The sequence below is a fragment of the Cyprinus carpio genome, unplaced genomic scaffold (genome assembly GCF_018340385.1).
Source record: "Cyprinus carpio isolate SPL01 unplaced genomic scaffold, ASM1834038v1 S000006763, whole genome shotgun sequence".
NCBI lineage: Eukaryota > Metazoa > Chordata > Actinopteri > Cypriniformes > Cyprinidae > Cyprinus > Cyprinus carpio.
Genome location: NW_024879360.1, coordinates 363165 through 391115, shown reverse-complemented (window position 1 = coordinate 391115; position 27951 = coordinate 363165). Strand labels below are relative to the sequence as shown.

The following is a 27951-nucleotide window of genomic DNA, read 5'->3' as shown; positions in this document are numbered from 1 at the left end:
CCCGGAAGGGGAGTCGCGAGGTGTCCAAGGTGATGGGTGTCTCCAGGGAACCGCAAGTTAAAGAGAAGTAAAAGAGAACGCCTTTTGGGTGTGGAAGAGGTTTTATCTGGTTTCCCAGTAACACCCCTTTTGGTTGGATTGACCAGTAACAAGGCATATAGTTTCAGCGGGAAAGTGTTTCTTTGTCTCAATGACACCTGATTTGCATAATTTATTAACGGAGTGATTAACTGGTTATCTGGTAACCCAAACTATGGTACAAATAGTATGATGCATTTTAGGCTCACATAGTAGTGATATTTAGCTAAGGCCAACCGAGAGGTTTAATTAGGCACCAAGAAAGATATGCAAGACAGATAGAAACATAAAGATACATTCTTATGCTTGAATATAGGCACTTTGAGGTCAACTAACACGACTAGAGAATCATAACTATGCTAATATGAGCTGGGAAACATACAAACACACAGGGATATATCGTATACATTTGGAATGGCTTATATCCTGAGTTAAATGCAAGAAGGTTTGAGTGTGTGTGTGTGTGTGTTTAAGGACTCATGCTACTTTTGTCTAAATAATTACAAACACATTTTTAAAAATATCACATTTTTATCGGCCTCCAGGGGTGGTGCCAGTCTTCTTTCTAGAATGTGGCACATAATCTTAGAGTTTGTACTTGATTAACTGGGGCCCAGGTCAGGAAGCAGACAGACTGGCAAAACTGACCGTCTACTAGCCGCCTCACGTCACAGAAATCAGTTAATTCTCAGCAGATAGAGACTCTTTCACCTAGATATCACACTATTGAGACTGTGTCTGTTCCCTGAACTAGAAAATACAAAAAATAATTTCAGTTTTTCCTTTCTCTTTGAAATGCTACGAGCTCTTGGTGCTTAAAGAAGATCTGTAATGTTGCAAATACTAAAGTCTCAAATCCAAAGAGATATTCTTTATAAAAGTTAAGAGTCAACCACACCCTCCTAAAACTGCTCATTCTAACATGCCCCCAAATGTCTACGTCACAGTGTGGGAAGATTTGCCTAACACCGCCCAAATATTCACACAAAGAAAGAAGGCGTAACTTTTATTCTCTGTGTAGTATTGTTGTTGCCACCACGGCCATGTTGTGGAGACACTGTGTGTTAATTGTGAAAGCGAAACTACTTTGTTTGGCCTTCCAAAAGAGGAGGATGTCCGCTTTGTCATGCCTGGAGCTGATCTGTGCTGGTCGCTGAAGAAATACATCAACTTTGCGCTGTGGATCACTGGAATGAGTGGTAGAAATGAGTGGTTAAGTTGTATTTACAACACTGTTCCAGTACAGTTCAACCCAAATATTCAGATGTGTGCAACGCATTTTATGGAGGACTGTTTCCTGATCCTAAAAGAGTAGACTACAATGCTGGCTGTTCTGACTCATAGACTGTAAGTACGTTTTCATTTTTAAAGGATTTGCCACTGATGATTCAAACGCGAGTTTTGAGCAGTGTAGAGTAGCGCTTGTTGTTTGTCATTGCTTGTTGTTTTGCGTAAACACAAAACATGGTTTTGTGTTTACGCGGAGCAATGCAACGCAACTCAAAAAAGAATGTATTATTATAATCATTATAATCAGTAATTATAGTTACAGTAATTCCCCACTGGATGCAACAAATACCTCGTTTATAATGTTTTTTTTTTTATGTTTGGTCTCGTTGCTCCATCACAGTATGATAAGGGTCGTAACATTTCCATCACACGCTTGAGGTATTCGGCCGATCACAACGCACTGGATAGCTGCCCAATCACAGCACACCTCACTTTTCAGACCGATGAGCTTTGTAAAAATTGACGCGTTTCAGAAAGGCGGAGCATAGAGAAGAAACAATAATGTATATTATGTGGAAAATAATGTGTTTTTTGAACCTTAAACCGCATAAACACATTTCATTACACCAAATACATAAAATAATGTTATTTTTAGCAACATCACATGACCCCTTTAATAAACAAACTGCAGCTGGTCCAAAATGCAGCAGGTAGAGTTCTTACTAGAACTAGGAAGTATGACTGCTACACTGCACTGGCTCCCTATTAAACATTGTATAGATTTTAAAATCTTAATTACTTCTAAAGCCCTGAATGGTTTAGCACCTCAGTACTTGAGCGAGCTCTTATTGCATTATAGTCCTCCATGTCCGCTGCAATCTCAAAAACTGGGAATTTGATAATACCTAGAATATCAAAATCAACTGCAGGTGGCAGATCCTTTTCCTATTTAATGCCCAAACTTTGGAATTATCTACCTAACACTGTTTGGGAGGCAGACACACTCCGTCAGTTTAAATTTAGATTAAAGACCAATCTCTTTAACTTGACTAACACATAACACACTAATACATGTCTAATATTCAAATCCGTGGCATAATTTGATCTCAAAAAAGTGAGGTGTCATCTAAAGGTGAGGAGTCTGCATCTAAGCTTTAATGGGCCATCTACCAGTGGACCTGACACACCAGAAAAGCTAAGAAAGATGAACAATGCAAAAACATGTCAATATCAATGGCAGGTTGGGGGATCCATGATAATGGTTTGAGATATTATGGGGGTCTGGTACTCAAAAAAGGTTGAGAACCACTGCTGAATGACATCTTCAGCCGAGAATGTGAAAAGTTTGGGTTTGGCCTATGAATATTTATTGGTCTTTATTTAGGTGCAATTCAGAGGGCCTCGTCATACCTGGGGGCTGTAGAATAGGGCTACTGATGCAGCATCTTGCTATTCTCTATTAAGCAAACCATGGTTTCATACCTAACTGAGATGACCTTAGCCATATAGAGGGACAAAAATATCACAGAAACATTGATGAGGGACCTTTTGGCTAGGGCAAATAAGCAACCAACCACAACAAACTCTTGCAACCACATATCAATGTACCATAAACAGCATTGTGGCAATGAGTTTTACACAATGTTAAACTCTGTTTCCTTCTGCTGCAGTTACAAATGCAAGCAAATGTCTTTCTCTCTTCATATACCCCTCATTTCTCCTCCTCATAATTGTTTGTTCTCTCTGTAAGCGTGTTTTTGCACATTTTATCTTCCCCACACAGCTTGGGCTTTCTGTAATGTAAAAACACTTTTCTCCCCCACACGTTTCCCCTAGAATTCATTTCATAATGTCCTCATGACAAAACCCAGAGGGGCTTAGAGGAATCTTTGGCATCCCAAACAACCTCTGTGGCCAAATGGAATCTTTTCATGCTCTCTCTCTGCCCTTTCTTGAGAGGATAGTGTTCAAAGCCAGCATAGCCACTATTTCCCAGTGTTTGAAAAACAAATAAAGTAGCAACGGACAAAGTCAAAATGAAATCAGTGTGAAAAAAAGAAGAAGAACAGCTGTTAATGAGGTACAAAAAAAGATAACTAGGCTGCATCCCAATTCAGACAGTACACATTAGAACTATGTACTTTGCATGCTAGTTTCCTTTAAAGTAAAGCAATGAAGTATCGGGACATAGCCTAGTCTGTGTCATAAAATTATGTCTTGATATGACAGCTAAATCCAATAACTGTGTAACCCCCCTGTACTTTTCTTCAGCTGATTCATACAACACTGGTTTTCAGGTATTAGGCACTGTGTGATTGTACTGTCTGTTTGATTATCTGGATATTGATTTTGACCTCTAGCATGAGTTTTACTGACTGCATAGCTTGGTGATTTCACATGTATCATGGTTTCTTATGTGTCAGCCAGTGTAGATGATATCTTGACTCAAAGGGCCCAGTTCACTGCAGTACAGTAATATGTTCTATATATGTTCTATTATTTAAATATAACATACAGGTAAATGACATATATGCTGCATCCAAAAGCTCTAAAATGCTGCCTTCGGAGGTAGCATTTTAAGGCATGAAAGCATTACATTACAAGGCACGTCCGAATATAAATCTGCTTCACTCCTTGTCTCCGGAGGTACCTTCTTTTGATTGAATTTTGAAGACAGCATAGATGTATCCTTCGCTGCCTTTGATATCCTACAATCCTGGGTGTTCCATTCCGTGATGGCTGAGCTAAAAAAATAAAGACGGTGTTTGGAAGTTGCGTTTGGTGGTCAGTTTGTGTGTAAATGTATATAACTTTTTGCACTTTTGATGTTATTTCTAGCGAGAAACCAGTATTATAGTAATTAAATATTTGTTTAGTTATCACCAAAACTCATTCTGTTTTGTTGTAGATCATTAAACCGTTACGGTAAACAGTGAGGCAGCAAGTCAGGTGCCTAAGTTTTCAGATGCAGCCATATAGAGTCTCTGTGGAAAAAAAGAAAAAAGAAAAAAAAAGATCAAGATTCAACTTCACAGAAATGTTTGTATCAGGGCCGTAACCACCATAGACATTGATAATAATTAAAATAATTAAAAGTGCCCAAACACCTGTTTACGTCTCGGTGTAAAAGAAATGAACTGTGCACTCACTGACTTCTTAGTTAAGAGGTCCATTTTGTCCTGATGGATGTGACACACTGCTACATGGTTCAGCCTCTGCTGTGTCATAGTTGTGCGTAACCAAGTCTTTAATCGTATAAGAGCACTAAAGCTCCTCAATATCATCAGTCATTCAGCGCTATTGTGGCTGCGGTGTGACAAGCAATAAATGACGCATCTCCATGGGAACCATAAAGTGATACTACGATCAATAACGGTCGCCTTGAAAAACTTTTAAACTTACGTGTGAAAAGGTTAAGTAAGGCTTACATTTAAATGTGTCTTTGTTTTGAGTGTATGGTCAATAAATAAAGGAATTTAAAAGTTGGGCACAAAACCTGTTTGTCGCGCCCCACTTGTCATGTCTCTATTCCCCACCAGTGGGCCGCGCCCGCACCCCACACTTTGAGAAACGCTGACCTAACTTAACAGCTAACTTAGCAATAGGGGTACCTCCGTTTGGTCAGGATTTTTTTTTTTTTTTTTTTTTTTGGCTGGTGTCGACCAACAATGAAAAATCATTGTCTGGCTGCCTTTCAGTGTCCTTTTCATCTTTCCGTCAGCTTTCTCCAACCATTCATCCCAGCGACTGTGCAAAATAGTGAACAAACTTGGTAGACAAAGCGGGTTGGGTAATACCAAGTAGTCGGTGCGGTGGGCGGGGGGTACATTACAGATTATTTAAAATATGATACTATCTTTCTTGCTGGCAAATGAAATTAATAAAGAAAATGAACAAAAGTATTCATTCTGAATATTTCATATTTATTTTAATCTGAATGATGTGATGATATTGGGGGGGTTATATTAGCTGGATCTGATTTTTGAGGGGGTCATGACCCCAGTAACCCCCGTGCAAATTACGTGCATGTTTGAAAGCTAGATCCAATCCTCCTTTTAAAGGAGGAAACAAAGAAAACAGTAAACAAAGCTGATCTGTATGATCTATTTGTCACTCTGTAAATTAACCAACCTCACTCCTATCCACTCCAGCCGCCAAGGCGGCCAATAGATCGAGCAAAGCCCCGAACTCACCTCGCTTGACCCCACCATTGCCCCACACAAGATCCGCGTCCTTGAGCATTGGGTTACAGCGGCAGGCCTCAAACAAGCCTGGGACGCACCCCAGTTCTCACAGAAGCAAAACCTCACTCGCTTCCCACTTCTGCTCAACTTTTCAACGTGGCTCTTTCCGGCTCTTTCTTTTTTGTTAATAAAACATCATATAATGGATGTTGATGTCATGATTAGAGATTGACTGATATATCGATTTACCGATATTTTCCCCAATATTTAACATAGCCAGTTATGCACAAATTAGATGCATAGATGCATGTTGGGGGAAGTCGTGGCCTAGTGGTTAGAGTGTTTCACTCCTAATCCTAAGGTTGTGGGTTCGAGTCTTGGGCCGGCAATACCACGACTGAGGTGCCTTTGAGCAAGGCACCGAACCCCCAACTGCTCCCCGGGCACGGCAGTACAAATGGCTGCCCACTGCTCCGGGTGTGTTCACGGTGTGTGTGTGCACTTTGGATGGGTTAAATGCAGAGCACAAATTCTGAGTATGGGTCATCATACTTGGCTGTATGTCACGTCACTTTTACTTTCATGTTGGAAAAAAAGCGCTGAATTTAATTCTCTCTCTGTTGTCTATGCTCATCGTTAGTCTTGTGAATTCGAAGTCACGCAGATAATCTGTCAATATCCTCTCCCAATAAAGATGTAACTTTGCATGAGTTAATATAATACAGCCATGAATGAGCGCATGTTGGGAAAAAGTGCTCTCTGTTGTAAATTTGCTCCATTATTAGTCTCGTGAAGCCACTTTCATGTGCTGTTCACTCACCGGGTTGATGCTCAATGCTCCAGCACGGCCACCGCATGTAACTTTTAACAAGATTCACTTGTTTAAAACACCCTACATTGTATTAACATTTACTATATAACCATTATTTTGCTAATAAACATCTAAATAAATGCAACTCTATGGAAATTAATTATTTATTATCGCTGCGAGCGATCATAGTTTAAGTATAGTTCTGTGTAACTGCATAGATAAACCACGCTGTCAGCAGGCATTTCATAATTTAAAAGGACAAAACATTATTAATAATTCTGATATAACATTCAAATTGAGAAATGCAATAAAATACGATGTTTTGTTTGTTATATTCCAATATTCCAGAGAATATAATTCAGTGAATTAACATAAACCATTTAACTCATTGTTACTCTGTAGCTATTAAACAGCTTATAAACCTACTAAAACATTAGTTTAAAATGAAGTTATGACTCCTGTCCTTTATTTATTTTCTCCATTAGAAAACATTAGACATTATACATTATTTTGCTCATTGTTAATATTAGTGTTGTTGCTGTTGATGCTTTTTATAAATAAAATGTTTTTTATTTTAATATAAAGATTAAATTTAACATGGAAGACAAATTTTCAACACTTAAAAAAAAGATGACTAAAAGAGGAAAAAACCAAAGTGATGTATGTTTCTTTCTTCACTCAGTCATTTATTTACTTTATAACAGTTAATAAATATCGGTTCTGCATATCAGTTATTGGGCACATAAACATGCAAATAATTGGTATCGGTATCGGTTATAAAAAAAATCAATATTGGTTGATCACTAGTCATGATGCAAAACTGCGTAGAACACGCAATGAAATTGAAATTAAATTAAACTTTCTGTATTAATTTTTACTAGCATTTTACCTGCATTTTAAATTACACATTGTACTCAGATAGACATATAAGTTTAAAATAATAACAACAAAAAAAGATTTTCGAGAATATAAGTTATAATGTAATACAACAGCGTACCTAAATAATTAACAATTATATGTACAAACTAACATCTAAGGTGTATCATAGAAACTATTATTATTATTATTATTTTTATTATTAAACAAGTGCAACCAACAACCTAATTTGCATGTAATAGCTTACTGCTAAGCACCTCTCAGTCTCTACCAGCTGATGTGCTCCTTGGCTGGTTAGCTGTTTCATTACCTTCTTTTTGTGTGGTTAAGAGGAAACGCATGTCTGTTGATCATTCTATCACTTTTTAAAAGTTGCTTAAAAGGCATCATGCTTTTTTATTTTCAATATCTAAATTTGTTAATAGTGCTAAAAAAAAAAAGGTTGCTAGGGTAGTCTGAAAAACTGTTAAATCTAGCAACAAAATTGCTAGGTTAGCAACACTGCAGGCTACTCAGGCATTTCAGCATTTCCTGCCCCGCCAAATGTCGCAAGCCCCTGTAGCCTACAGCTACAGCAGCTGAAACAAGTGTAAAGCTGCTTCCACTTGCATCACAGGCCATCACATCTCAGACTTTCCTCCTGCTACTTCTAACCCCTCTTCCTTCTCAGTGGTCTCCAGCTCCCATAGCAGATGCTAGCATGTGGCTGCTTCTGCTAGCTGTGCAGGCTACACAGGCGCTTTTTCTTTTTTCTCAGTGGCCTCTAGCTCCCAAAGTCTCGGCTTCTCCTCACACTGCACTGCCACCCTCTCCTCTTAACCAATCACTGCAGCATATTCAGCTACTGCGCCACACGCAACATCCCCCGCTGGCATGGCTTTCCAACCTCCTATCCATCCCACTCCCTTCTATCTCCAGCGGTAGACACTAGCATCAGGCTGCCTCTGCTGGCCGCTCAAGATCAGCCATCTTACTCTTACCCTTCCGCTACTCCTTTTCCCTATCAATGGCCAGGTGCTAATCTGTGCATGAGGCTGCCTCCACAAACAGTTATGGCCCCTCTTTATCTTCCTTCTAACCCTTCTCCAATCTAAACCTCAGAACACCTATTCACAGCAGTCTCACTACCTACCTTGCCGAATGCTGCCACTCTGGAACCACCCTGTGCCTAATACCATCAAGTCTCAGATTCTCACACTCACATCTTCCGTGCATGCCTTAGACAATCAAATTATCATAAATCAGGTATGTCTTAATGGAATCAGTTTATGGATTACTTCCTTAAACAATGGAATGGCTTAACCTTTTTCTACAGCGTTCTGGTTTCTCTCCCTGATGACATTCAACTGTTTACCAACGCAGCCCCATCTGTTGGTTTCGGGGGATTTTACCAAAGGTGTTGGTTCATGTCTCCTTGGCCCCCCCAGATGCTTGACTCTCCCCAGTCCTCTGCGCTGTTCGAACTTTACCCTCTAGTTGTCGCTGCCTTTTTATGGGGAAAAAATTGTGTGTCAAGCACCATCTTAGCATACTGCGACAACGAAGTGACCGTGCATTGCATAAATAAAGGCTGTTCTCATTCCCTCGCTCTCATGCCACCACTAAGATGTCTAATTTGGATTTCAGCATGCGATCAATTTATCATAACTGCTAAACATATTCCCGGATCCAAAAATCAAATTGCTTATTCTCTCTCTCATTTTATGTTTCAGAAATTCTGAGCGCTGGTTCCAGAGGCAGACCCATCACCAACCCCAGTACCTCACTATTCGCAACTCATATTCCCATAACTCATCCCTTAAAACCTCTCCTTAACGTGTCACTCGACTCTATCCTCCAAAGCAGTTTCACCCAGAACTATCCATTCATATCTAACAGCTTGGAGATGTTTCAAAGCTTTTCACCTCTCCTATAACCTGCCATTTCCCGATTTTTCTCTCCTCACAATTACTTAATTTATTTCCAACCTCAATTCCGTGAAGAACCTCCAAGCAGGGTCTATTAAAGGTTACTTAAGTGGCATTTAATTTTTTCATAAACTAATCTACAGGTTCCCCTCCCCCAAAATAAATAATTTTCAAACTTCTCTTCTAATCAAAGGAATTCAGTGCTCTCGACCATCAAGCCCGGATTCCAGACAACATATAACTCTGGACAACCTTACAAAATGCATCCAAAATCTCCGCACTGGGTACCATTCGATCCATACCGTTCGTACCCTCGATGCCATGATTTTATTGGCTTTTTTTGGTTATCTTAGATGGTCAGGAATTGCAATAACTTCTAAATTAAACCCCAAACTCCACCGACAATCTCTGTTTTGTCCATACTTGATAGTGAAACTATCGCTTACTTCATTATACAAAGTAAGATGGACCAAGAAAGAAAAGGCCACGACAAATAAATATTTAATCTCCCATTTCCAATTCAACCTTATCAGGCTCTCTTTTCGTATTTCCAACTCAGGAACGCTCAATCTAAATCCGCACTGGATCCTTTCTTCGTCGACGACTCTAACCATCCCATTACACGTTTTTGGTTCCAAAAACACTTAAAACTGATCCTTGCTCAATCAGGCTTACCTGCTTACCTTTTTTTGAGTTAAAAATGCTGTTCAACTGCGGAAAACTAAATTACGGCGCTTTTAAATCATGTTGTTTACTCAGATAATCAGAGGCTCTCCTTTCCAGTGCAGTAAGTCACGGCTCTCCCATCTGGTGCAGCAGAGCCGCAGCCCCCTTCGGATGCAGCGAGAGTCCCTCCATCAGTCACGTCTCCTTGCTTATCAGCATTAGACAGAGCTCCCCTTCCGGTGCAGCAGACCCACGGCTCCCTTCGGTCGCAGGGTCAACCCTTCGTCTGTCGTCTGAGTTACGCTGCGTACTCGGCGGTGGACAGGGCTCTCCCTCCCGGTGCAGCAGAGCTGCAGGCTCCCTTTGGTCACAGTGAGAGCCCTCTATTCGATGCGTCAAACCGTGCCTCGTATTCATCCGCAAGGGAGACTCTCCCTTATGGTGCAGCAGAGCTGCAGCTCCCTTCAGATGCAGCAAGAGACCCCCCATTAGTCGCATTTCCTTGCTTATTCAGCATCAAACGGGACTCTCCCTTCAGGTGCAGCAGAGCCGCAGCTCCCTTCAGGTGCAGCGATAGTCCCTCATTTGATATCTGCCATCTTGTTCCTCTTCTAGCAGCACGTAGAACTTGCCAGTCTGATGCTGCGAGTCGCAGCTCCTGTCGAGCACTGCAAAATTTTGCTCTCTGGCTGCTGTCCCATGCCTTTAATCTTCTTTTGGGGAGTTCTTTGTGTTCGGGCCATATTCCAGGCTCGGGGCCCTCCCCCAGGACAGCACGCCAAAATATGCTTACCATTTGCTATCAGATTAGATGTAAGGGTGAACTCGTGAAGTTCAGGAGGACCACGATCAGATAATCAATAATTTGGCACAGGTGCAACTCATTTAGCTAACCATCCTAACTAGCACAATACGTATATATATATATATATATATATATATATATATATATACATATATATATATATATATATATATATATGCAGCCAACCTACCTCTGTCCTGTGACAGATTTCCGGCATCCCTCCTCCACCCCAACTCCTCACTCCTAATCTATTTTTATCCCACATTAGGCATAGGAAGAGTTATCTGAGTTTGGGCCATATTCCAGGCTTGGAGCCCTCTCCCAGAACAGCACGCCAAAATATGCTTACTATTTGCTATCCGATTAGATGTAAGAGGGAAGTCGTGAGACTGCGTAGTGCAGTCCAGAAACATCATGCCCCTCACCTCAAAATGCACTCCGGTTGTATTGTAAACAATGGTATCATCAACATTGCTTGAGACTGAGAGAATATTACTGAAGAGGATTGCGTAGAATCTGTGCATGCAGGGCTCTTACTGGACGTTTTCAGAATGGTATGTTCCCTGCTTCCTGCTTACCGTGCTGCTGTTTTGTGATCGTAGCTCCGTGTAGCTTTGTTTTTCTGTAGAATCTTTATATTACTATCACTCTCTGTTGTTTAAAGTGATAAAATATAACTTAATTCCCACCATATTTCTGATATTATCTATCAATCTAATCTGATTAATTTGATCGTTCACTTTTATTTTAAATCCGCAAGTGCAGTGCACCTGCATCGCGTTAGCACTCGTTAGCTTGTCATTAGCGTTTCCATTTGTGCCAATCGCTGTTTTCTTTCCTCCTCTCCTCTCTCTCGCTACTCTGTCTCTCTGGTTTTCACAAGTTCATCAAACAACTGTGGTAAGAATCTTTCATCAAGCACGGTGAGTAATGGCTTCGCCTGCTATTGTTATTTGCACTGCTTGCCACATGTATAGTTTATCTATCTCTGTCGGTGATGAGGGATTCACATGTGATAAATGCAGGGAAATAGTTAGGCTGACAGAGAAGATGTCAGAATTAGAGACACGCATCCAAACTTTAATTGAGGACAGTAAGAATATGAGGGCTCTAGATACGGCTTTGGATGCGTCTAGCTCAGGGAGTCCTGTACATTGTTCAGTTCCGGTAACAGGGCCTTTGCAGCAGGGCAACTGGGTGACTGTGAGGCGGCATAGTTGTGGGTCTAAACACCACTCTTCTGTTCCGATCAAAACATTAAAACAGGTTCTCCCCACTCAGTGAAGCACCCACTGAGAAACCTGATGAAAGTGCTCTAGTTATTGGCGATTCTATTGTAAGAATGTGAAAATAGAGACACCAGCCAACATAGTCCAATGTTTACCGGGAGCCAGAGCGCCTGACATCTTAGCAAATTTAAAAGTGCTGGCTAATGCTAAACGTAAATACAGGAAGATTGTTATTCACGCGGGTGCTAATGATGTTCGACTTTGCCAGTCGGAGATCACTAAAAATAACATTAAAGAGGTGTGTGAACTTGCAAGCATGATGTCAGACACTGTAATATGCTCTGGTCCCCTCCCTGCTTACCGTGGTGATGAGATACATAGCAGATTGTCATCACTCAATGGCTGGATGTTTAAGTGGTGCCCGCAGAATAACATAGGTTTCATAGACAATTGGACAAGCTTTTGGGGTAGACCTGACATGTTGAAAAGAGATGGTCTTCATCCCTCCTGGGGTGGTGCCGCTCTTCTTTCTAGAAATATGGCACATAGTCTTAGAGTTTGTACTTAACTAACTGGGGCCCAGGTCAGGAAGCAGACAGACTGGCTAAACCAACCGTCTGCTAGCCGCCTCCAGTCACAGAAGTCAGTTAATTCTCAGCACATAGAGACTCTTTCACCTAGATATCACATTATAGAGACTGTGTCTGTTCCCCGGGCTACAAAATACAAAAAACGTCCAAACCAATTTAAGAGCAACAATTTAATTGAGGTTCAACAAATAAAAAACAGATGCAATACGGATAAACAAATAATAAAGCTTGGCTTATTGAATATCAGGTCCCTTTCTACGAAAGAACTTTTTGTAAATAATATGATCACTGATCATAATCTAGATGTACTCTGTTTGACAGAAACCTGGCTAAAACCTGATGATTACATTATTTTAAATGAGTCTACACCCCAAGATTACTGTTATAAACATGAGCCATGTCCAAAAGGTAAAGGGGGAGGTGTTGCTTCAATTTATAACAATGTTTTCAGGATTTCTCAGAGGGCAGGCTTCAAGTATAACTCGTTTGAAGTATTGGTGCATAATATAACATTATCCAGAGAAACAAATGTTAATGATAAATCCCCTGTGATGTTTGTACTGGCTACTGTATACAGGCCACCAGAGCACCATACAGACTTTATTAAAGAGTTTGCTGATTTTACATCCGAGTAAGTGCTGGCTGCAGATAAAGTTTTAATTGTTGGTGATTTTAATATCCATGATGATAATGAAAAAAGATGCATTGGGATCAGCATTTATAGACATTCTGAACTCTATTGGGGTTAAGCAACACATCTCAGGACCTACTCATTGTCGAAATCATACTCTAGATTTAATACTGTCACATGGAATTGAAGTTGATGGTGTTGAAATTATGCAGCCAAGCGATGATATCTCAGATCATTATTTAGATTTGTGCAAAACTTCATATAGCTAAAACTGTAAATTCCACTTCTTGTTACAAGTATGGTAGAACCATCACTTCTACCACAAAAGACTGCTTTGTAAGTAATCTTCCTGATGTATCCCAATTCCTTAGCATATCCAAAACCTCAGAACAACTTGATGATGTAACAGAAACTATGGACTCTCTCTTTTCTAGCATTTTAAATACAGTTGCTCCTTTACGCTTAAGGAAGGTTAAGGAAAATAGTCTGACACCGTGGTGTAATGAGCACACTCGCACCCTAAAGAGAGCAGCCGGAAAATGGAGCGCAGCTGGAGGAAAACAAAACTAGAGGTATTTCATATTGCTTGGAGGGAAAGTAACCTATCTTACAAAAAAGCATTAAAAACTGCTAAATCTGATTACTTTTCGTCTCTTTTAGAAGAAAACAAACATAACCCCAGGTATTTATTCAATACAGTGGCTAAATTAACGAAAAATAAAGCATCAACAAGTGTTGACATTTCTCAACATCACAGCACAGACTTTACTTCTAAAGTCAATACGATTAGAGATAAAATTGTAACCATGCAGCCATCAGCTACAGTATCACATCAGACAGTGCACTATAGATCCCCTGAGGAACAGTTCCACTCATTCTCTACTATAGGAGAGGAAGAATTGTATAAACTTGTTAAATCATCTAAACCAACAAAATGGCATCTGTGAGGATTTCCAGTCAGGATTTAGACCGTATCATAGTACTGAGACTGCTCTCCTTAGAGTTACAAATGACCTGCTCTTATCATCTGATCGTGGTTGTATCTCTCTATTAGTGCTATTGGATCTTAGTGCTGCGTTCGACACTATTGACCACACTATTCTTTTGCATAGACTAGAACAATTTGTTGGCATTAATGGAAGTGCATTAGCATGGTTTAAATCGTACTTATATGACCGCCATCAATTCGTAGCAGTGAATGAAGAGGTATCATATCGTTCACAAGTGCAGTATGGAGTACCGCAAGGCTCAGTACTAGGGCCGTTACTCTTCACGCTTTACATGTTACCCTTAGGAGATATCATCAGGAAACACGGTGTTAGCTTTCACTGTTATGCTGATGATACTCAGCTCTATATTTCTTCGCGGCCCGGCGAAACATACCAATTTGAAAAACTAACGGAATGCATAGTTGATATAAAAAACTGGATGACAAGTAATTTCTTACTGCTAAATTCTGAAAAAAACAGAGGTGTTAATTATAGGGCCTAAAAGCTCTCCATGTAATGACCTAGAACGCTGTCTAAGCCTTGATGGCTGCTCTGTCAATTCTTCGTCATCAGTTAGGAACCTAGGTGTGCTATTTGATAGCAACCTTTCCTTAGAAAGCCACGTTTCTAGCATTTGTAAAACTGCATTTTTCCATCTCAAAAATATATCTAAATTACGGCCTATGTCCAATGTCAAATGCAGAAATGTTAATCCATGCGTTTATGACCTCAAGGTTAGACTATTGTAATGCTCTATTGGGTGGTTGTTCTGCACGCTTAGTAAACAAACTCCAGTTAGTCCAAAAATGCAGCAGCTAGAGTTCTTAGTAGAACCAGGAAGTATGATCATATTAGCCCGGTCCTGTCAACACTGCACTGGCTCCCTATCAAACATCGCATAGATTTTAAAATCTTGCTTATTACTTATAAAGCCCTGAATGGTTTAGCACCTCAGTATTTGAATGAGCTCTTGTTACATTATAGTCCTCCATGTCCGCTCCGTTCTCAAAACTCTGGCAATTTGATAATACCTAGAATTTCAAAGTCCAACTGGAATCTGGAATAACCTACCTAACATTGTTCGGGAGGCAGACACACTCTTGCAGTTTAAATCTAGATTAAAAACCCATCTCTTTAAACTGGCTTACACATAACATACTAATACACTTCTAATTTCCAAATCCATTAAAGGATTTTTAGGCTGCATTAATTAGGTAAACCGGAACCGGTAACACTTCCCATAACACCCGATGTACTTGCTACATCGTTAGAAGAATGGCATCTACGCTCATATTAGTCTGTTTCTCTCTTATTCCGAGGTCACCGTAGCCACCAGATCCAGTCTGTATCCAAGTCAGAGGGTCACTGCAGTCACCCGGATCGAGTATGTATCCAGCCCAGATGGTGGATCAGCACCTAGAAAGGACCTCTACAGCCCTGAAAGATAGCGGAGACCAGCACTAGAGCCCCAGAGACATATCCCATGTAAAGACCTTGTCTCAGACGACCACCGGGACAAGACCACAGGAAACAGATGATTCTTCTGCACAATCTGACTTTGCTGCAGCCTGGAATTGAACTGCTGGTTTCGTCTGGCCAGAGGAGAACTGGCCCCCCAACTGAGTCTGGTTTCTTCCAAAGGTTTTTTTCTCTCCATTCTGTCACTGATGGAGTTTTGGTTCCTTGCCGCTGTCGCCTCTGGCTTGCTTAGTTGGGGACACTTCATTCACAGTGATATCGTTGACTTGATTGCAAATTATTGCACAGATACTATTTAAACTGAACTGAGCTGCATGATGACATCACTGAATTCAATGATGAACTGCCTTTAACTGTCATTTTGCATTATTGACACACTGTTTTCCTAATTAATGTTGTGCAGTTGCTTTGACGCAATCTTTTTTGTTTAAAGCGCTATATAAATAAAGATGACTTGACGACTTTGTTTGTTGTTGTCTCATACTTTTAGACATGCTGTTATTTGTAAATGCTACTGCTTATGTTAGCATTTACTATATGGTTTTATTCTTATTAACCCTCTAAGCACCAAAGTCGCAAAATTGCTACAAGATGTCATACTTAATAAAATAGACTATAGACTATACAGGTGCTGGTCATATAATTAGAATTTCATCAAAAAGTTGATTTATTTCACTAATTCAATTCAAAAAGTGAAACTTGTATATGATATTCATTCATTACACACAGACTGATATATTTCAAATGTTTATTTCTTTTAATTTTGATGATTATAACTGACAACTAAGGAAAATCCCAAATTCAGTATCTCAGAAAATTTGAATATTACTTAAGACCAATACAAAAAAAGGATTTTTAGAAATCTTGGCCAACTGAAAAGTATGAACATGAAAAGTATGACCATGTACAGCACTCAATACTTAGTTGGGGCTCATTTTGCCTGAATTACTGCAGCAATGCGGCGCGGCAGTCTGTGGCACTGCTCAGGTGTTATGAGAGCACAGGTTGCTCTGATAGTGGCCTTCAGCTCTTCTGCATTGTTGGGTTGGGCATATCGCATCTTCCTCTTCACAATACCCAATAGATTTTCTATGGGGTTAAGGTCAGGCAAGTTTGCTGGCCAATTAAGAACAGGGATACCATGGTCCTTAAACCAGGTACTGGTAGCTTTGGCACTGTGTGCAGGTGCCAAGTCCTGTTGGAAAATTAAATCTGTATCTCCATAAAGTTGGTCAGCAGCAGGAAGCATTAATTGCTCTTAAACTTCCTGGTATACAGCTGCGTTGATCTTGGACCTCAGAAAACACAGTGGACCAACACCAGCAGATTACATGGCACCCCAAACCATCACTGACTGTGGAAACTTTACACTGGACCTCAAGCAACGTGGATTGTGTGCCTCTCCTCTCTTCCTCCAGACTCTGGGACCCTGATTTCCAAAGGAAATGCAAAATTTACTTTCATCAGAGAACATAACTTTGGACCACTCAGTAGCAGTCCAGTCCTTTTTTGTCTTGAGACGCTTCTGACGCTGTCTGTTGTTCAAGAGTGGCTTGACACAAGGAATGCGACAGCTGAAACCCATGTCTTGCATCCGTCTGTGCGTAGTGGTTCTTGAAGCAGTGACTCCAGCTGCAATCCACTCTTTGTGAATCTCCCTCACATTTTTGAATGGGTTTTGTTTCACAATCTTCTCCAGGGTGTGGTTATCCCTATTGCTTGTACACTTTTTTCTACCACATCTTTTCCTTCCCTTCGCCTCTCTATTAAGGTGCTTGGACACAGAGCTCTGTGAACAGCCAGCCTTTTTTGCAATGACCTTTTGTGTCTTGCCCTCCTTGTGCAAGGTGTCAATGGTTGTCTTTTGGACAACTGTCAAGTCAGCAGTCTTCCCCATGATTGTGTAGCCTACAGAACTAGACTGAGAGACCATTTAAAGGTCTTTGCAGGTGTTTTGACTTAATTAGAGTGTGGCACCAGGTGTCTTCAATATTGAACCTTTTCACAAAATTCTAATTTTCTGAGATAATGAATTTGGGATTTTCCTTAGTTGTCAGGTATAATCATCAAAATTAAAAGAAATAAACAATTAAAATATATCAGTCTGTGTGTAATGAATGAATCTAATATACAAGTTTAACTTTTTTAATGGAATTAGTTAAATAAATCAACTTTTTGATGATATTCAAATTATATGACCAGCACCTGTAGTTCCCAATATGGTGTAATATCTCATTTGTATTCCTTACCACTAGATGGAAGACATGTAGTACTTTGATTTGTAGCGTGAACCAGACAAATTAAAGATTCGATCGGTCGTGGTTGAAACATGAGCCGAATTCCACAGAAAGGCAGGATGTTGTAAATCATCTCCTAGCACCACAGTCTGAAGCAAAATAACTAACCAACTCTTTCAGAGAACAGCTTTCAACATTAACACCATTAGAACAATTATTGACAATTTCAATTCGAAAAAGAGATTGTCTGATTTGGGGCAAGTAATCGAAGAGATGGACAGTCTGACCCTCACATGTAAAGCCATGAGAGTAAACAAGATCGTTGGATTGACTCCCCCCCCCCCCCCCCCACCTAGCAGAACCAGACTGAAATTCCTAAGGAGACCTGTTAACCTGTCTGGTCTTCACAGGACAGATCCTTACTCCCCAGAATGGCACAGAGAATGCCTTCCAATGCATATATGCACCAAAATGAACTCAAAAAAGACTTCTAAATGGATATCAGTCCATTGCTTAACTCCATATCATACATGAACCCACACATTTGATTATAATGTTTCTAATCACTTATTGTGTATGTCTTTTTAAATAACTCTTGAATAGCTTAAGGGATCATATTCATGTTTAGTATGTGTGTGTTCGAATCTTCTTGCTTGAAACGTTTCTGACCATCAGTTATTTGTCAAATGTATCATATTCTTGTTATAGGAATCATGTCCAAATTATACCCTGCAAGAGCGGGAAAATTCGGACCACGTGCTTGATAAGATAACATATGATTTATGAATGGGTCGGACAAACAATGCAACACCCCGAGAAAATACAATATCTAATTGGTCAAGACAACATTTGAGGTGTGGCCAAAAAGGCCAGTTTAAATACTCAGGACACCATCAAATTTTGCTTTTAGCTTTGAGCTTGCGTTTAGCTTTTGCTATCAGTCATGCCGGCTTTTAGCCTGCTTTTAGTCATGCTTTGTCATCACTTTTAGCGTTCTTTGAGCGTGATTCCAGCGTGCTTCGGCCTGCACGCCTGCTGCTACTTAGCCACAATGAGAAGAAACACCACCTAGTCTCTTCAAACTTTACTTCTGTTCTTTTACTTTAGTTTCTTTTCTTTTCCGTTTGAAAGTTTGTGTTCTGAGTTAAGTTTTGTAACGCCGTGTCTCCGAGTCTGACCTCGAGTGCCCGTTCAACTTCAGCCAGCCAACTCCGCATCTTCAGCCAACGCCCAACCACGGGCTTCCCAAGACGTCACTTCAAGGACTACTGAACTTCCAGCCAATCAGCAACTTCGGGAAACCCCCTTTTCAGCGACAACAAAGGGAACCCCGTTAAACAGGCAACGCAAGTAACCTCCAGACTCACATCTGTACTGGTGTTATCTAATATAATTTTAACCTCATTGAGGAACTCAGTGCGAGAGTTAATTAAGTGATTAATGGTTGTTCATGTCTATGCAATTTCACGTATTGCTGTAAACTTGGGATTTCACATTTTCATCCTCTTAAACTCATTCTTTCCTAACTTTCTATCTTCCTGCAACTTGTGTGAATGTGTGAGTATGTGTGCTTATGTGTTAGATTAGTTTATATGCCTTAGATTTATCTAATAAAGCCTTATTCATATTGAAAAGAGAAGTATCTTGTGTTTTGTGCTTACAAGTTAATGTCTTAAACTGCAGATCTTGTTACTGTGCTAATTAATAGTATTTTCACTATACTTTGGATATTAATATCCAGCGCAGATTTGATGTTATACGGCTCGTTCAATGAATCGCTGGCCGTTTCAGTGATCAGCCGTGAAACAGTGATTCTGTTCAAATTCCCTTTAAAATCTTAAATGATTCCCTTTGAGCTAAATTGACCTGTTTCCCTTACAGATTCTAGACCAAAATTACGTCAGGTTCTTATTCAAAGTGTTCGAGAAAATAGCAGAGCAAGTGAGCTCTCATGTCATTGATGCGGAAGCAGTTCAGTTCATAGCGTGCAAGTAAATTGTGAGATTTGTGAGAGAAAATCGGCAAATGACTAATAAAAAGTTGTACTGTGAGGATGTGTTGCAAAAGTTATTCACCGATTCTGACTCTGAAGGGGAATATTTGCCTTTTGGAAATGATGATCGGTCGTCTAATACTCGCGCTTCTCCCGGTACATCTTTGCAGTGCAATGGTGCCGCCGTGCAAGGCGAGAGTGTTCACGAAGCACAAACAAGTGATAATTTCGACCCTTTGCCCAATGGGGATGCAGGTGGCGGGGTGAACATGGTCATAGTGTCCATAGGAGAGCTGTTGCTGATCGCGCACGCTCTAAGGGCTGCCGGCAGACAAAGTACTGGTGCAGTAAGTGTGGGATAGGTCTGTGCGCTGTGCCAAGCTACGAGAGGTACCATACTCTCAAGAACTATAAACTGTGTCACCTAGATACCTGAATGGGCAGATAGCTGGTCAACTGATCAAAAAATAAGCACCTGCATTTTACTATGGCACAGTAATAATTTACTACTTTCTCCTGTTTTACTGTTGATTTCCTCTTTTCCTGATCATTTGGAATAAGGAATATCTACTATTTCCTGAATATTATGAAATTTGAGATGGCCGCCCCCTGAAACCCCAAATTAGATGAATATATTTACACCCCACATAAATTTTCAGTCATGCCCAACATTTTTCTAATTTACAGTAGATTTCTATCTTTAAGTAATACCAAGGTACATCTGCTTTTAGCTCTTTTACAGAATTGTTGGTCGCTTGTATGTCCATATGTAGGTCACGCAATACCAGGGTCAGTACAGAGTCTATTGCATCTCTTACTGTCGAGGCCACAACTGAATCCAAAGTACTTTGCTGCTCTTTAAGTGCTATCTTGATACCATTAGCAATGGTGCCGTCGAAATCCTCTTTGTTGATGGTGGAATCTTTGAATTTTTTCTTTATTGGCGATTGCTCAATCACTCTTTTCTGATTGTCCTTGACCATTGAAGTATTCATGATGGAATAGATAGAGAATGGTTTGAAACCTACTTTTCAGGATTGTAGAATATTTGACAGAGTGAGGAGAGCGAAGGACCGTGCATGCACTGGTCACATGATCTCTCTCTAAGCAGTCTCTAAGAGACCGTATTTTATATGCCTATTTGAAATACTTAAAATACTTAATCATGTATAGGTCATTATTTTCTCAGATAATACAATATCTTTCTTCATCTGTGTTAATAGTACTGCAAACTATAGCCTATCACAGTTTTGGCTATATGCAAGTGAATCATATGACATCCTGTTGGATCCATAGTCAGAGTCTTAAAGGGACAGTTCACCCAAAAATGAAAATTATGTTGTTCACCCTGCTGTCATTCCACTCCTGTGGACCTTAGTTCATCTTCAAACATAAAAGAAGATATTTTTAATGAAATCTGAGAGCTTTCAGTCCCTCTACAGTTAGCCATGGAACTGCATCATTAAGCATGTACATCAAGTAATCCAATATTATGAAGCAGCATTAGTATTTTGTTTGCGCAAAAAAAAAAAAAAAACCTAAAAAAAAAATTCCAACCACATGCGTCTTGGTACTCTAATGAACATTCATTCGCATGTGCATTGAGTTGGCGCGAGTCTTCTATTGTGTTAACACAACACAAATGTGTGATGCTTTTGCGAACACACAATGCAGATAAATATTTTCATAAATAAAGTTGTAAATTATGTTGTTTTGTGCAAACAAAGCACTTGTGTCACTTAATAAAATTGAGGTTAAACCACTGGAGTCACATGGGTACTTCTATAACAATGTCTTTCCTACTGTTTGGGGTTTTGAATGTGTAAGTTGCGTTGCTGCCTGTGGAGGGACAGAAAGCTCTCGGATTTCATTAAAAAGATCTTCATTTGTGTTCGGAAGAGGAAGAGGTCACATGGGTGTGAAATGACACAAGGGTGAGTAATTAAAGGGATAGTTCACCTAAAAATGGAAATTCTGTCATTAATTACTCACCCTCATGTCGTTCTAAACTTGAATAACCTCTGTTCATCTTCAGAACACAAATTAAGATATTTTTGATGCATTCTGGGAGCTCTCTGACCCTCCCAAAGACAGCAATGTAATTAACACCATCAAAAGAAATGTAGCAAGGAGATCTGTAAAATAATCCATGTGACATCAGGGGTTCGACTGTAATTTTATAAAGCTACAAGACTACTTTTTGTATGCAAAGAAAATGTCACGCGGATATGCTGTTTACATCGGTTATGCTTGGATTTGGAGGGTGTTTTTGTTCAACAGTCCAAAAGTAGTTAAATAAAGCACATGCATCCATAATAAAACATGCCTCTCACGGTTCTGGGGAGTGAAAAAAGGCCTCCTGCAGCGAATCGATGCATTTTTGTAAGAAAAATATACATATTTTAAATTTTATAAATACTTTTTTCTCACTTCTGCTGACTGTCATATCTGCAAGCCATTCCAGGGGATAATGTAGGACGTATGCATAGTGCACGCAGTGGTGATTAGTGATGAATGAGGAAGCGTGGAGGAGAGACAGCTAAACAAATTGCCGGTCATGAATTAGAAGCACAAAATGAGGATTTGTAAAGAAGAATGTAGGAGGATTTCAATATAAGCCAAGAGGAGATTGGTTTTCCTTTGTTTCCTTTGAGACTGGTTTTAACTTTGCTCCTGTTAACAAACTCACGAGACTAGCATATCTAACCAGTGCGTGCGCAACTTATGCCTCCTACGTCATCTCCTGGAACAAAGTTCTCCAATAATTTCTAATTTGGAATGCAGTACCCATTTACACTGCTAGCTGTCAATATTACATACTGCACCTTTAAGTGCCTACGTGCAACAGAGATGATGGGAAGCCCAGCCCTCCCTATCTCTTCTCTATTCTCTCCAAATAACTTCCTCTCTCTGCTATCTTGTTAGATAAAAGAAAGACTACAGCCTTTAGGGAAGAATTGTTCAAAACTTTCACTGTGAAAACCTAAGCCACACCATCACATGTAACCAACATAACTGACTCAATTTTGTACAAAAATATGCCAGTTCTGACAAAAACAAATAAATGTTACAGGAGGAGTCGTAAATGCTGTCAATAGTCATTTAAGCGTTCTGACAATATGGATTTCCATATTCGATTTGATTCACAAGTCCTTGATTCCATTCGGTATCGAATATTTAGGCTTTTTTAATGTATTTTTTATTGTTGCTATGTGACTGTCAACTGCATAAACCTATGCTCCACGGAGCTATCAACATTAACATCAATCCCTCCTGCTTGTTTGGGCATTTAATAATGTTTGAATTTTCATTGTGTTAAATCTCTTTTTTTAGCCCAGTTAAAAGAACACCTGCCTAATAATTCTGCACATTTAAATATATGCCATTTTTCAGCCAACATAATTTTTTACTTATAAATGATTATATATAAAATTAATCGTAGTTAATAATCATGTACTAATGCCTAAATTAATACTTAATTAATCAAATACTAATGATTATTAAAGTTAACTAATCAAGAATTAATAAAGAGCTATCCTTAACTACAACTGGAGTCATATGGATTCACGCATGAATAATGGCAGCATTAATTACATGTTAGTACATGTTTGATAGTTAATGCATTAATTAACCTTTATGGGTAAACTAAAGCAAATATCAAATAAAATAAATAATAAGAAAAAAAAAAAAAATAAAATAAAAAAAAAAAATTTAGACATCTTAAAACAATATGATCTATCGACACCTTCATCTTTCTGATTTTTTTTCTTGTCTGTTTTGTTTTGTTATTTTTCCATTTCTCTCACCCTGCTGTGACCTATAAACAGCAAAATAAAAATAAAACCTCAAAATCCACAAAGAACATTTGTAGAACAATCCTGAAGAAATGCCTGGAAACAGTTCACTGTCCATCCAGATGCAGGCCGTGATGATACTGTACCTCCGTACTCTGACTTCTTGAAAATCCACACCACATCTCTTAACCAGTAAAATACTTGCTGTGTTAGTGCATGTCTTTTTGATAGAAAGTATGAATTTATTGTATTGAATTTAGTAAGCAGTTAACAGTGAATTAATTATGATGGCCCCCCTCAAGTAAAGTCATGTCAAAATAATGCATTAACAAGCCATGAGTTAATGTTAGTGTATGTGTAGTCGATAATGAGTTGATTATTGTGGGCCCTCTCAAGTAAAGTCATGACAAAATAATGCATTAAAGAGCAGGTTATATGGTTTTTTAAAGTGTCCTAATATTGTGTTGGAGTCCCCTACAACTGGTTTAAATGCATCTAAGGTCAGAAAACACTAATTTTCCCAGAATATACATTTATACATAGAGTAATTTGTCCATAATTTCAAAATGGTTTGTTCGATTCAGTTCTGAGTGAAATGTCTGTAAACCCCTCCCTTCCATAAGCCTACTCTGCTCTGATTGGTCAGCTGGCCAAGCCGGTTGTAATTGGCATGAAGAGGAGCACTTGAACAAGTTAGCGAGCGCTACCATCTGCATTGCCAAGTCCACATTGTTTTTGATGTCGCGGGTTGTAGCGACCCCAATAACGTCATATTTAGGCACTGGAATGTGAATTTACCAGGGAAACCCCGACTGAAAGCGTGTATTTTACACCCCAGAATGCGTGGGTTTTGTTGTGACAACCTGGCAACCCTAGCATGCACCTTTTCATAAAACAATAATATAGTGCTCCAATCCCTTCTTAAAATAATGACATAAAAACATTTTGTTTAACAGGTATGCAAGCGAATCGTGCCCACAGCTAATGTTTAGCTGCTAAACTGTAAGCACTTAACAAAACAATAATGGTGGATACTTTTGCCGAATGCTAACGTGACTAACTGATGAAACAATACAGTTTGAAAACCAAAATATGTCTACTTTAATGTCTGAAGAATGACAGACAAAATACATGCGCACCAGCCTAACTAACTTGTCTCTCTCTACCGGGTCTTTTACTCCCTGCATTAACCCTATAACATAAACAGCACTTTCACAATGATTATAAAGTCTGTGCGCTACACTACATTCTTTATTATTAAATGAAGTAATTAGAACAACAACTACATTAATCAACACATTCTTAGGAAATAGGGGATTCACAGCGAATTATCAGAACTATTTCCATAAAACAGTAATATTGTACTGCACTAGGTATACATCACGTTAGCATTAAAAAAAAATAATAATAATAAAATTTAAAAACAAACTAGATATTTTGACCACTCAATTGAAAATGTATATATATCAATCGTACTTACAGGTTGTGGTTTTAGAGACGTTTGTTGGTCCAAATAAGGAAGATTAGAAGCCAACGAAGATAAAATGACGAGCACAACAAAAGATTCAAATTGTATTGCTGTGGTATCATGGAACACAGCATCTTCTCGACACAGAGAGTGTTTGTATTTTGTGGACAGGCAGGGATTATGAAAGTAAAAGTGACGTGACATACAGCCAAGTATGGTGACCCATACTCGGAATTCGTGGTCTGCATTTAACCCATCCAGAGTGCACACACACAGCAGTGAACACACACACACACCAAGAACACACCTGGAGCAGTGGGCAGCCATTTATGCTGCGGTGCCCGGGGAGCAGTTGGGGGTTTGGTGCCTTGCTCAAGGGCACCTCAGTCGTGGTATTGAGGGTGGAGAGAGCACTGCACATTCACTCCCCCCACCTACCACCCACACAACCTTTTTGGAGTATGAGTCCAACTCTCTAACCATTAGGCCACGACTTCCCCTAATTATGCTAATGTGTTACCCAGTGAAGTATACCGGCAACAGGCAGAAGATACGAAAATATAACGACTCGTTAAGGTGATTCTGAGTCGACTCTTTTTTGATTAACAACTTTGCAGACTGTTTACATTGAAGGATAGCTACCTAACTGGAAAAGAGATATTTTTCTCTTTAACAAACATGATTTAATGTTAGTGTTCCTGTGGCTCAGTGGTAGAGCATTGTGTATGTAGCGCAACATGTTTGTGGGTTCGATTCCCAGGGAACACACATGGTAAAAAAGATGTATAGCCTGAATGCACTGTCGCTTTGGATAAAAGCGTCTGCCAAATGCATAAATATAAATGTAGTTAATAATGAGTTAATTATTGTGGGCCCTCTCAAGTAAAGTCATGACAAAACAATGCATTAACAAACCATGAGTTGATGTTAGAGTAGGGGTAATTAATAATGGGTTAGTTATGATGGGCCCCTTAACTTTGCAAACCAAAAACATGCTGCCATGTTTTTTTTTTTTTTTTTTGTTTTTTTTTAGATAGATAGAGGAGGCTTTCTTCTTATTTGCCCCATATTTTTTTTTTTTAATTGTACTGTCATTAACTTTATAATTTGACGTTAACTGAGGCCTGTAGAGTCTGCAGTGAAGTTCTTGGGTTTTCTGCCATTTCTCAAGCATTACACGCATTACACGGTCTGATCTTGGGGTGAATTTGCTGGGATGTCCACTCCTGGGAAGATTGGATTCTTTTTTGAATGTCTTCCACTTGTGAATTATCTTCAGCTCTGTGCAATGATGGACTTCAGTTTGTTTGCAAATGACTGTTTTACTCTTCCCAGATTGAAGGCAGCAACAATTGCTTCTCTAAGATCATTGCTGATGTCTTTTCTCTTTGGCATTGTGTTAACAAACACCTGAAGGCTCCAGACCAGCAAGCTGCTAAAACTTCTGCTTATATAGAGGTTCTCACACTGGCTGATGATCAGTTAACTGCCAACTGCTACCTACCCTCTTAATTCCGTACAGTACAGTATTCCTATGTAACTTTGTCACACATGGCTTTTCCATTTTGGGATAGTTTTTGGTAAATGTGTTGTTGTTCATCTGAGGTTTTATTTTCCAAAAATTAAGACCTGGCAAGAATCCCTATTTTTATTTTTTTTACTATGCCCTGATACAGAAAACCATGGAATTTATTAAGGTGTCCTAACATTTTTAAATTGCTGTTTGTGTCTGTGTGTGAGTGTGTGTGTGTGTGTGTGTGTGTGTGTGTGTGTGTGTGTGTGTGTGTGTGTGTGTGTGTGTGTGTGTGTGTGTGTGTGTGTGTGTGTTTGACCCTGGACCACAAAAACAGTCATAAGGGCCTTTTTATTTCATTTTTTACATTGAGATTTATGCATCATCTAAAAGCTGAATAAACAAGCTTGACATATGGTTTGTTAGGATATGACAATATTTGGCTGAGATATCTGGAATCTGAGGGTGCAAAAAAGTTAAAATATTGAGAAAGTCACCTTTAAAGATGTCCAAATTAATTCCTTAGTGTCCGAATTAAGTGCTTAGCAATGCATATTACTAATTACTAATTACTAAATTAAGTTTTGATATATTTGTGGTAGGAAATTTACAAAATATCTTCATGATCTTTACTTAATATCTTAATGATTTTTGGCATATAAGAAAAATTTATCATTTTGACCCATTTTGACCCATACAATGTATTGTTGGCTATTGCTACCAATAGCCGTGTGACTTATGACCTAATATAGCTATACTTTCATGTGAACTAACATGAACTAGCAATGAACAACAGTATTTGTATTAACTAATGTAAACAAAGATTAATAAATACTGTAAAAAATGTTAATTGTTTGTTCATGTTAGTTGACGTGCTTTGAAATTGAAAAAATAATAATCTAAGTCCGTCACCAATCTTTGTCAGTCAAGGGGTTAAGGCAAGTTAACATCGCATAATCAAAAAAGAAATTAATTAATTAAAACAAATGTTTTTGAAGTAATTGCACTGCTAGCTCAGTTGTCAAATTCAACCAGGCGCAATGACAGGCAATGTGTATGTCTACCCTGACCTCAAAAACATAGTCAATCAGAACAGTTCCCTTGCACTCCTAATGCTCTGCAGCCAAAGAGACCAAAGCTAAGAAAACACTCTGTATTTTATGATTTGCATGTTTCTTTCTCTCTGATTTACCATGGGGAACTGAAAAGACTTGTCATATAATAACCAATTCCAAAGTTCATCACGCAACTCAAAACTCCAAACATCCTTGCAAGGTGAAAGGTGAACAGTAGCTGCATGATGAAGGACAGAGGTCCTAAAGAACATGCGCTACTGGTGAGATGAACCTTGTTCATGTGAGGCATCCTAAATCAACCAACTGTGCAAGATAAGAATGGCAATTCTTGTTTGTTGAACAGTAGCAGCCATGGAGAACCACTTAGCACTAGTATGCACTCTCTCTTCACTGTG

The 27951-nt window shown here is 39.2% G+C and overlaps 1 protein-coding gene and 1 long non-coding RNA gene across 2 annotated transcripts in view; one reads left to right on the top strand and one right to left on the bottom strand.

The window, feature by feature from the left end:
* Positions 1 to 27951, bottom strand: part of LOC122144821 (disheveled-associated activator of morphogenesis 2-like) — a 96629-nt gene that overhangs the window by 31423 nt on the left and 37255 nt on the right. The gene's annotated exons all lie outside the window — the stretch shown is intronic.
* On the top strand, positions 220 to 26770 carry LOC122144818. Its single transcript, XR_006159847.1, has 3 exons — positions 220 to 533; positions 2041 to 2043; positions 26708 to 26770. It is a non-coding gene; the product is annotated as an uncharacterized LOC122144818 (long non-coding RNA).